Genomic DNA, 10663 nt, shown 5'->3' with positions numbered 1-10663 from the left:
CTTCCGCTCATGTATTGCATGAGGGCAGAAAAAGATGAAGCGCGTTAAAAAGTATGAACCAATTGCTCGGCTTGTAATCGGGGTTGTGCATGATAAATACTTTGTGTCGAGAAGACAAAGCATGACAAGACTATATAATTTTGTAGGGATAGCTTTCTTTAGCATTGATATTTTGAAAAACACGACTGTTTGTTGGGATGCCTGAGTATTGATGTCTTTATGTCAAATTATAAACTATTGCTTTGCATCATCCATGTCTTAATATTCATGCCATGATTAGATATATGATCAAGATTATGCTAGGTAGCATTCCACATAAAAAATTATCTTTTTTATCATTTACCTACTCGAGGACGAGCAGGAATTAAGCTTGGGGATGCTGATACGTCTCCATCGTATCTATAATTTTTGATTGTTTTTGTCGTGGCTCAGGAACGACACCTATGGGATCACAGGGAATTCCTACTACGGTTGGCGGGGGGGGGGGGGGGGGCTGTGCAAAGAGCGGCTCCAGAAGATCAACACGAGGGAATTTTATCCTGGTTTGGGCCGCAAACGATGCGTAATACCCTAGTCCTGCTTTGGTGTATATTTGGTGTTCTTGATCTCCTTAACTAGCCGGGGTGCATGCCTAGCCCAGAATGTCCGAATCCTTCCTCAGTACGCCTCAGGCCTCCTTTTATACGTCAAAGGGGTCGCCACAGTGGCACACAGGAGGTGCAAAGTATGTACAGTGTACAAGTCTATCGCCTGGCACCGTAGGACAAACACATTTAATGCGCTGCCGACGTGCCCTCTTGCTTTATCGGGGCAGCAAAGAAACTCGCCCCATCCGTCGCCGCCTCGCCTCGCTCCGACGCGCGTCCAAGCTGACGAGGCATGCAGCGCCACACTGGCTGGCTGGCTACCGAGCTGGTGCAGTGGCAGGGTCTTCACGAAGATCTGCATGCCACCATGCAGGTGCTTGGCTAGTTGGCCTAGAAGCTGCATGCTGCCACGCAGGCGCTGGCCTAGCTGGCGGGCCGGCCGCCATGTCGGAACGGGTGCGAGGAAGCAAACCCTTGGTAGGTGTGGGCCTGACTGCGGCCCTGCAGATGTCCCCGGCAAGGGTCTTGCCGGGGTCTTGTGGGCGTCCCGGCAAGGATCTTGCCGGGGGTCTTGTGGGAGTCCCCGGCAAGGGTCTTGCCGAGGGGCTTTCATCTTCTGGTTCTCATCTAGTCTTGCAGGCCTTCGGTCTTCACAAAGATCTGCATGCCACCATCCAGGAGCCTCCCGAGCCTTGGTTCCTAATGTTGTCGATGGTGTCGGAACTCTTAGGCTCAAGGGTGGCGGCCTTGCTGGTGTTGGGCAAGTTGCCCCGGCAAGGCTCTTGCCGTGGCTACGTAGGCCGCCCGGGCAAGGGTGTTGCCGGGGGAGACCCATCTTGCTCCCTTGTTCTTCATGCCTCTGGCTTGAGTGCTGCCCTGGTAGTCTTGTATCTTTGCTTCCTCTGCCCCGGCAAGCGTGGCCGCAGGTGCGACTACAACTGCCCGTGCACAAGTAAAGGGGTACAGAAGGCCCCTACTTTTGTACACTGACAGGAGCCCCCGGGCCTGGGCCACATATAAGCGCGGAGCATTGTTGGGCCAGGGCCAGAACGGTGCGCGGGCATGCATGGCAAAGTGTTAACCGTAGTAATCCCTTCGCCAGTTGCACTTCCCCATGACCCGCATTGAGTGCGTGACGTGGGGGTCGTGCGTGGAGCGGTTGCAACACGCTTGCGTCATATCGTGGTGAATAGTAAAGAGGCCGCCCACGTCTTCCCCATAAAAGAAGGGAAAACGCAGGGGCACTGCTCATTTACCATCGACACCCTTTCCAATCTTGGAAACCGCCGTTCCCCTCTTCTTCTACAAACGCAAGTCGAAGTTCTTGCCCCTGCTCGCCACCGCCGTGCCCCCATTGCCTTCGATCCCTCACCCCCTTTCTCGGATTTCTTCAATGACGTCATGCACACCTACGGCTTCCACCTCCTGGACCTTACGCCGAACGCCGTGGTGTGCATGGCCTTCTTTGCCCATCTCTGCGAGGGCTTTGCCGGAGTGCTCCCCAGCACGACGCTCTTCCGCCATTACTTCTACCCTCGCATCCAGCGAGGGGCGCCATCTCTGGCTGCATCACCTGGATCTCGAGGACCCAGGGCAGGGGCACATACCCAGAGGGTGCCCATAAGGAGAGGTGGGAAGAGTGGCGGGGCCGGTGGTGCTGGATTGTGGAGGAGGATCCGCGTGAGTTCTGCCGGGTCCGTCGAAAGCCGCCAGTCCATAGCAAGGACTGGGGTGATGTCGACGCCACGACAAGAAGCTCACGGTCGTCCCCACCAGAATACATCGCCTCACCTCGGCCGGGCTCACCCTTGAGATGATCGGGGCCAATTTCATCCGCCGCCGAATTGCCCCACTGCACAACAAGGGGAGGCCGGCCTAGGACTTCAGGAATGCGGCCGACGTCATGAGACTCCGCCCTGGCTTGAAGCACAACTTCACGGTGCTGCAGCATGCCCATCTTTGCCAGAGGATCTTTCAGCTCAAGGTGGACAAGGCCGGCGGGGTCGAGAGGACTGGCAAGGCCGAGAAGGCCGGCAAGGCCATCAAGGCCGGCAGGTCTCCGTTTGGGTTGCCAGCGGGAGTGGTCCCGTTGAGCAACAACTCTTGCGAAACCGCCATCATTGCCATGATGCCGGACTTCAACGCGCACAACCTCAATCCAAGCTAGGCTGAGCCGGAAGCGGAGCGGGTGCAGGCCTTCTTCGACAACCTATCGGAGAGGTACGTTTGTGACGAGCCACTGCTCATCTACGACACCACTCAGGAAGAGCTGGCCCACATTGCCGCCAGGGCGGAGGAGGCGGCACTCGCCGAGGAGGCCGGCAGCATCGGCACCATGGAGGACGAGGCCGACATGGCCGCAGAAGAGAAAGAGCTCGCCGAATGGGCGGGGTCTGCCGGGGAAGCCAGCGGCGCCGGCGCCGGGGCCCCCTTCTCGAAGATGTGGCCCAGGAGTTGGCTGAAGAGGAGACTTAGGCGGATGACTCCTCGGCCCCGGCGAGGAAATGCGTCCTGCGGTGGGCTAGCTCTAGCGAGCCGGTCTGGCCAGGCAGGACCACACAACGGCAACAGGACCAGGCGCAGCCCGTGCGCCAGACGAGGGTCGTGGCAGCAAAGAAGAAGGCAGCGGCCACTGCTTCTTCCACGTCCAAGCGGCGCAGGACGCCTGCCCCTTCCCCTCCTCCTTCGGACAGCGGTCCAGAGGCCGACTTCGACCTTGGGTCCTTCAGCCCGAAGAGGAAGAGAGGCTGGCGGAGGAGGAGGAGTAAGCATCTCGGCCTTCGTCATTTCTGACTCTCAGCCTGTGCCATCTTCCCTGACTTGACCTCCTCTTTGCAGGGACACGGAGATGCTGGCCCAGAGGGCGGTGAAGAGGGCCAAGTCTTCGACGGGCGACAAGCCCCCGGCGAGCACTCCGCGCTCGCCGGTGTTGGTGGAGATCAGTCCGGATAACAGCCCTCGACACAGCCCCCGCTTCAGGCCCCAGCGTGAGTTCATTACTCACTCCTCGTTGATGAGCGTTCGGGCATGAGCCTTGGTGCTGACCTTGCCGGATCTGCAGGAGGGGAGCAGCAACAGGAGGAGCCGTTGAGGGCCGCCCCTGACATGCCGCCCCATCGACCACGCTGCCCAGAGGGGCGTCCCTGGCAAGGGTAACTACCGACGAGCCCACGCACACGGAGGAAGAGGGGGCGAGCTTGGGCGCCGGCGGCTCCGTCCTGGCAACGAACGTTGGCGGGGAGGGGACCACTTCTTCTCAACTCGGTACGGGTAAGTAGCCCGCCTCCCGTCCTTGTTCTTGTTCTTCTTCTCGCCACACGACGTTTTTTTGCTTTGCCCTGAACCTTGACCTTGGCCTTGCTTCATTTTCCCTTCTGGTTTCCAGACCCTCCCTCGACGGACCAGGAGGACGTCGACACTGTTATTGAGGAGGTCGCCAGGGATGCTGAAGCCGAGGCCACCAAGATTGCTGCCAGGGAAGCCGCCCAAGACCGCCGCTGAGGAGGGCACTAAGGGGCCTGCCGGGGAGGCCGGCAAGGCTGCTGCCGAGGAGGCCGGCAGGGCTACTGCCAAGGAGGCTGGCAAGGCCGCTGCCGAGGAGGAGGTGGCCGACGACCAACCCTCCTCCCCTATAGCCCCCGCCCCGGGCAAGTACTTGAAGGTGGGCGACGATCTATTCGTCCGCCTCCCGGGGATGGCAAGCACCAGAGCGCCAACCGAGGGGGAGGTGTTTGATGGCGAGGCGCTCGCCACCGCCGGGCTCCAGGTTGTTGACGAACCGAGCACCAGCGGCGACGGTTCCCAAGAGGAGCAGCTTCTCCGAGCCATGAGCGTCAAGTTCCAGAAGCTCCAGGCACTCCACTGTGCCCGCCAAGACAAAGTGAAATCAAGGATGGCGGTGGTGGACAAGACGGAGGCGGATTTTGAGGAGCACGTCGCTCAGACGCAGGTCTGGTTTGGTGAGGCCTGGGATGAACTGAGGGTTGCCCAGGGTGAGCTGGATGAGCGCAAGCGAGAGCTCATCCTGAAGCAGGTCGATATCGAGAAGGCCCAGCAGGTGGCAAAGGATCAGGCCGCCAAGGACGAGGCTGCCCGGCAGCAGCAGCAGCAGGCTCTAATGAACAGCCAGGAGGAAGACCTCGTTGCTCGTGAGCAGGCGCTTGCTGCCACGCTCCATGGCAAGGACGAGGAAATCGGGAAGATCGTCGCGCAGCGGACCCAGGAGCTGGAGCAGAAGCACAAAGACGCACTCAATGCTCTGGCCCTGGACCACACCGGCAAGGTGAAGAAGCTGGAGCGGGAGCGGGAGGAGCTGAAGAAGAAGGTCTCGGAGCTGACAGAGGAGAGGGACATGGCCAACCGCACTCTGGCGGATGCGCAGGTCGCCATCTCTGACAAGGCCAGGCTGCTCTCCGAGGCCAACGACTCCATCAATGATCTGAAGCTGAAACTGGACGGCTTGGAGGGGAAGCTTTCGGAGGCCAGGGCTCATGAGGAGACCCTGAACAAGGCCCTGGAGGACGAGAAGCAGCTGCGGAGCGATGACGCCGCCGCCCACAAGGATTACGTGAAGAGCGTAAACCTCTGGATCAGCCGCCTCGTCGACGTTGCAGAGAGGCTCACCACGCAGCTGGCCGCCATGGGCATGCCGAGCTTCAGGTACTCCCCGGAGGTGAACATAAGCCCCAACGCCAGGCTGACCTTGTTCTTCGAGGGTGTCCTCGAAGCTCTGGAGCAGCTCCGCTCCAATCGAGCAGCTTATCTAGCCAACTAGTCCCGGAGGCTCTGCCGGGGCGCCCTAACCAAGGTGCTCACCAAGGTGGCGTTCTGGAACCCCAGTGTTGACTTTGCCAACGCGTTGGAGAGCCTGCCGGAGGATGTGGACCTCGCGGTGCTCGAGGAATGTATCGAGCCCATCATCAGCTGCGTCGACGGAGTCAAGAGGGTGGAGGGCCAGCGCCGGGAATAGGCACCCCGTTTCTCATTGCCGCTGTGAGTTCATGACCAAGACAATTTTTTCTTAAGTTAGAACCGCAACAACTATTGATGTAATATAACTCTGCGGTACTTTGAAATGAAGCATGCTATCTTCTTGTTCGATCTTTCCTTGTATGTATACACCCCATGCCTAGTTGGATAGGTTTGCTGGCACGTAAACCCATGTTATGGCGCTTTGAGGAACAGATCCTTAGCAGCCTGCCGGGGGGCGCTTGCTGCCGGGCAAGCCACCTTGCCGTTCTCAGTGCGGCCGCTTGAACTGTTGAGCGGACTCGAAACAGAACAAAGGCGTTGCCAATAGCGGAAGGCTTCCATTGCGTACAGGTTTTCCATGCAAGGGGCCAGATTTTTTGAGGAGGGTAACCTTTTAAAAAGAAGAAATTTCTCAAGGTTTTGCGTGATTTAGCTTTTCCGTCGTCACGTGGAGGGTTGTTGCGGCTGCGGACAGCACCGCCTCACCTAGCTGATGGCACCAGAGCATGGCTGATCGATGTCGCCTTCTTCTCTCGAGCCATCGCGATGAAGAAATCGATGAGCTAACTTCTAAACCAGATTTTTCACAGCTTGTGCCCCCTACCTGGCGCTTCAAAGATGTCGGGGCTCAGGAACGACAACTATGGGATCACATGGAATCCCTACTACGGTTGGCGGGGCGCGGGGCTGTGCAAAGAGCGGGTCTAGAAGATCAACACGAGGGGATTTTATCCAGGTTCGGGCCGCAAATGATGCGTAATACCCTAGTCCTGCTTTGGTGTATATTTGGTGTTCTTGAGCTCCTAAACTAGCTGCGGTGCATGCCTAGCCCAAAAAGTCCGAATACTTCCTCGGTATGCCTCGGGCCTCCTTTTATACGTCAAAGGGGTCGCCACAACGGCACACAAGAGGTGGAAAGTATGTACAGTGTACAAGTCTATCGCCTGGCACCATAGGACAAACGCATTTAATGCGCTGCCAACGTGCCCTCTTGCTTTATCGGGGACGGCAAAGAAGCTCGTCCCGTCCGTCGCCGCCTCGCCTCACTCCGACGCGCGTCCAAGCTGACGAGGCATGCAGCGCCACGCTGGCTGGCTGGTGAGCTGGTGCGGTGGCAGGGTCTTCACGAAGATCTGCATGCCACCACACAGGTGCTTGGATAGTTGGCCTAGAAGCTACATGCTGCCACGCAGGTGCTCGCCTAGCTGGCGGGCCGGTCGCCACGTCGGAACAGGTGCGAGGCAGCGAAGCCTCGGTAGGTGTGGGCCTGACTGCGGCCCTGCAGATGTCCGCGACAAGGGTCTTGCCGGGGTCTTGTGGGCGTCCCCGGCAAGGATCTTGCCGGGGGTCTCATGGGCGTCCCCAACAAGGGTCTTGCCGGGGGGCTTTTGTCTTCTGGTTCTCATCTAGTCTTGCAGGCCTTCGGTCTTCACAAAGATCCGCATGCCACCATGCAGGCGCCTCCCGAGCCTTGGTTCCTAGTGTTGTCGATGGTGTCGGAACTCTTAGGCTCAAGGGTGGTGGCCTTGCTGATGTTGGGCAAGTTGCCCCGGCAAGGCTCTTGCCGGGGCTACGCAGGCCACCCCGGCAAGGGTGTTGCCGGGGGAGACCCATCTTGCTCCCTTGTTCTTCATGCCTCTGGCTTGAGTGCCACCCTGGTAGTCTTGTATCTTTGCTTCCTCTGCCCCGCCATGCGTGGCCGCAGGCGTGGCTACAACTGCCCTTGCACAAGTAAAGGGATACAGAAGGCCCCTACTTTTGTACACCGACAGTTTCATGCCAATATTATACAATTTTCACATACTTTTGGCAACATTTTATAAGATTTATTGGACTAACCTATTGATCCAGTGCCCAGTGTGAGTTCCTGTTTGTTGCATGTTTTTTGTTTCGCCGAATATCCATATCAAACAAAGTCCAAACACGATTAAAATTTATGGAGAATTATTTTGGAATATTTTTGATATTGGGAGGTGGAATCAACGCAAACGGGGGCCCACAGCCACCACAAGACACCTGGGCCCGCCAGGCAGCCCAGGCGCGTGGTGATGGGTTGTGCCCTCCTCGTAAGTTGGTTAGAGCTCTACTTCGGGCCCAATGAAGCCTATATCCAGAAAAAATCATGTTAAAATCTCAGCGCAATCGGGTTACGGATCTCTGGGAATTCAAGCAACGGTGAAGCGCCAGAAAACCGGAACGCCAAACAGAAGAGAACAGAGGGATAGATCCAATCTCAAAGGGGCTCCCGCCCCTCCGACGCCATGGAGGCCATGCACCACAGGGGGAACTCTCCTCCCATCTAGGGGGAGGCCAAGGAAGAAGAAGGAGGGGGCTCTCTCCCCCTCTCTCCTGGTGGCACCGGAGCGCCACCGGTGCAAGGATCGTGACAACGATCTACATCAACAATCTTGCTACCGTCGACACCAACTTTCTCCCCGCTATGCAACGGTGTAACACCTCTTGTCCCCATTGTAATCTCTACTTAAACATGGTGCTCAACGCTATATATTATTTCCCAATGATCTATGGCTATCGTATGATGGTTGAGTAGATGTGTTTTATCCTATGGGTTGATAGATGATCATGATTGGTTTGATTTGTATATTTTATTTTGGTGCTGTCCTACGGTGTACTCTGTGATGCGCAAACGAAGGGATCCCCATTGTAGGGTGTTGCAATGTGTTAATGGTTCGCTTATGGTGGGTGGCGTGAGTGACAGAAGCACAGATCCGAGTTTGGGGGTAATTGCGTATGGGATAAAGTGGACTTGATACTTAATGCTATGGTTGGGTTTCACGACCTTAATGACCTTTAGTAGTTGCGGATGCTTGCTATAGTTCCAATCATAAGTGCATATGATCCAAGTAGAGAAAGTATGTTAGCTCATGCCTCTCCCTCATATAAAACTGCAACAATGATCACCGGTTTAGTTATCGATCACCTAGGGACAAATGACTTTCTTGTTGACAAAAGCTATCTACTTTTATTGTCTTGCATTTTACTTGTAGTTTTATTCTTGCAAAGTACTTCTAGTTTTATTCTTGCAAACTTATCCTTTCACGTACCAAATAGTTTTATACTTGGTCTAGGTAAAGCAAACGTAAAGTGTGCGTAGAGTTGTATCAGTGGTCGATAGAACTTAAGGGAATATTTGTTCTACCTTTAACTCCTTGCTGGGTTCGACACTCTTATTTATCGAAAAAAGCTACAAACGATCCCCTATACTTGTGGGTTATCAATTGGCAGTTGGTTCCTCTTCCCTCCTCATAGATGTGGGTTTGAAAACCACATGAGCTGTTTGTTTCCTCCCCCTTCTCTTCTCGGCCACTTTGGCCATAGACTTGCCTTGGCTGGCCTTGAACTACTAGCTGTGCCATATTCCTTGGCTAGCACAGTTTTCTTCTCCTTGGAAGTAACTTCCTCAACAAGGAAATCCTCATCATCATCATCATTATTTCTCTTCTTCCTTGCGCTTGTGGCAGTAGGAGGCAAATTAGGAGACCTCCTCTCTCCCTCATGATTACTCTCTTCTGCACTTGTTCCTACATCCAAGTCAACACTTGGGTTCTGACCGTTACTTGCCTCTAACATGCTGACAACTGGCCTTGTGAATTAGAATAAGTAGAGTGGAGTGGACGAGCATCACATAACACAACTATTTTTGAAAATATTCGAATTCAAACTTCAGTTTTAAGTTTTGATAGAGAGCATTTTGGAGTTACCTATTTGAAATTCTTGGCAGCATCGAGGCAACAACTCAAACTAGGGTTTGCATTTTGGTTAGAGCGAAGCTGCTCCTAGTTCCATCGAAGTGCACATGATGCTACAAAAAAAACTCGCTGACACCACACCGCTTGGTTTCACCGAATTGTACTATGTGCAATGGCCGAAGCCAAATCGGTGATGCCGGGTTGTTTTGATTCGGTCAATCCGAGATGAAATCTGAGAAACCCTAAACTTAAAATTGTAATTCGAGCTAATTCTAGGAATCTTCTAGTAGATAACGAAGTGCAAGTAGTAGCAAGATCTAGGCGAAACCATCCGTGCATTGAATCAGATTTCGGAGCACAGAGGGTATCGAATCTTACCCTAACTCGGTGAAGATTCTCTATGGTGGCAACAGCGGAGGAATCCGGTGGCGAGGGCACGCTGGAGTCAATGAGGATGATCCAAGGACCTCGGTGACGACAGCAAAGGGGTGCGGGGTGCACGACGATTGAAGAATTTTTCAACCACTGGTAGAACGAGGTGCTATACAAACGATTTTAACCCCTTTCCGCGATGCAATCTTAAACCGTCACCTTGTGAGTGTGGGCGTTAGGGGGGTCCTTCCCACACGACCTAGAAATCGTCGGGGATGGGGAGTAGGAATGCATACGTTTTCTAGAACAACATATGCGATGCCCGCACCTATCCCAAACGCGATTCTTCACACAACTGTTTGGGATATATCTAATATCCCAACACTCCATCATTGCTACTCGTATGTGCTGGCATTAGGATCGCAGTCGGTATTCTGTGGTGCTATGTTTATGATGCGCGGCCCATCTCAAATAATTTACGATTGTAGAACGTGTATGATAAGAAGACAATCACACACATCACTTTTCCCTAACCGTATGCGACAACTAATTAAGAAGATTAGCTAATCATCGTACGTGTGTCGGATAGGATTACGAAATGTCAGACCGTCGTAACAGTGTCATACATGATAACTATCGCACACGCTATTCTGTGGTGCAACATTTATGATGCGTACCACATCAGAAATAGTTCATGATTGTAAATCATCTACGATAAGGCAAATATCACAAACAATTAAGTTGCTCACACCATTTGTGATATTGTCTGACATCACACACGCTTTGCAAATGGAAACAGTGTGCATGCTCGCACATGTCTCCTCTCTATGAACCGTGTCGGATTATGGTGTATATCACACATGTTTGTGTTTTACCGACCATGTGGGCCATAACGACCTGCAGAGCGTAATTTCACCCTAATTTAATTGCTGCTATTTGAAATTGTACCGAATTTGAATTTGAAAGTATGCTATAGCTTTATTCATATCCATCAGGTTCAAACAACCAATGCATTATTTGATT

The sequence above is a fragment of the Aegilops tauschii genome, chromosome 4 (genome assembly GCF_002575655.3).
Source record: "Aegilops tauschii subsp. strangulata cultivar AL8/78 chromosome 4, Aet v6.0, whole genome shotgun sequence".
Classification (NCBI taxonomy): Eukaryota; Viridiplantae; Streptophyta; class Magnoliopsida; order Poales; family Poaceae; genus Aegilops; species Aegilops tauschii.
This window is presented reverse-complemented; position numbering follows the sequence as displayed.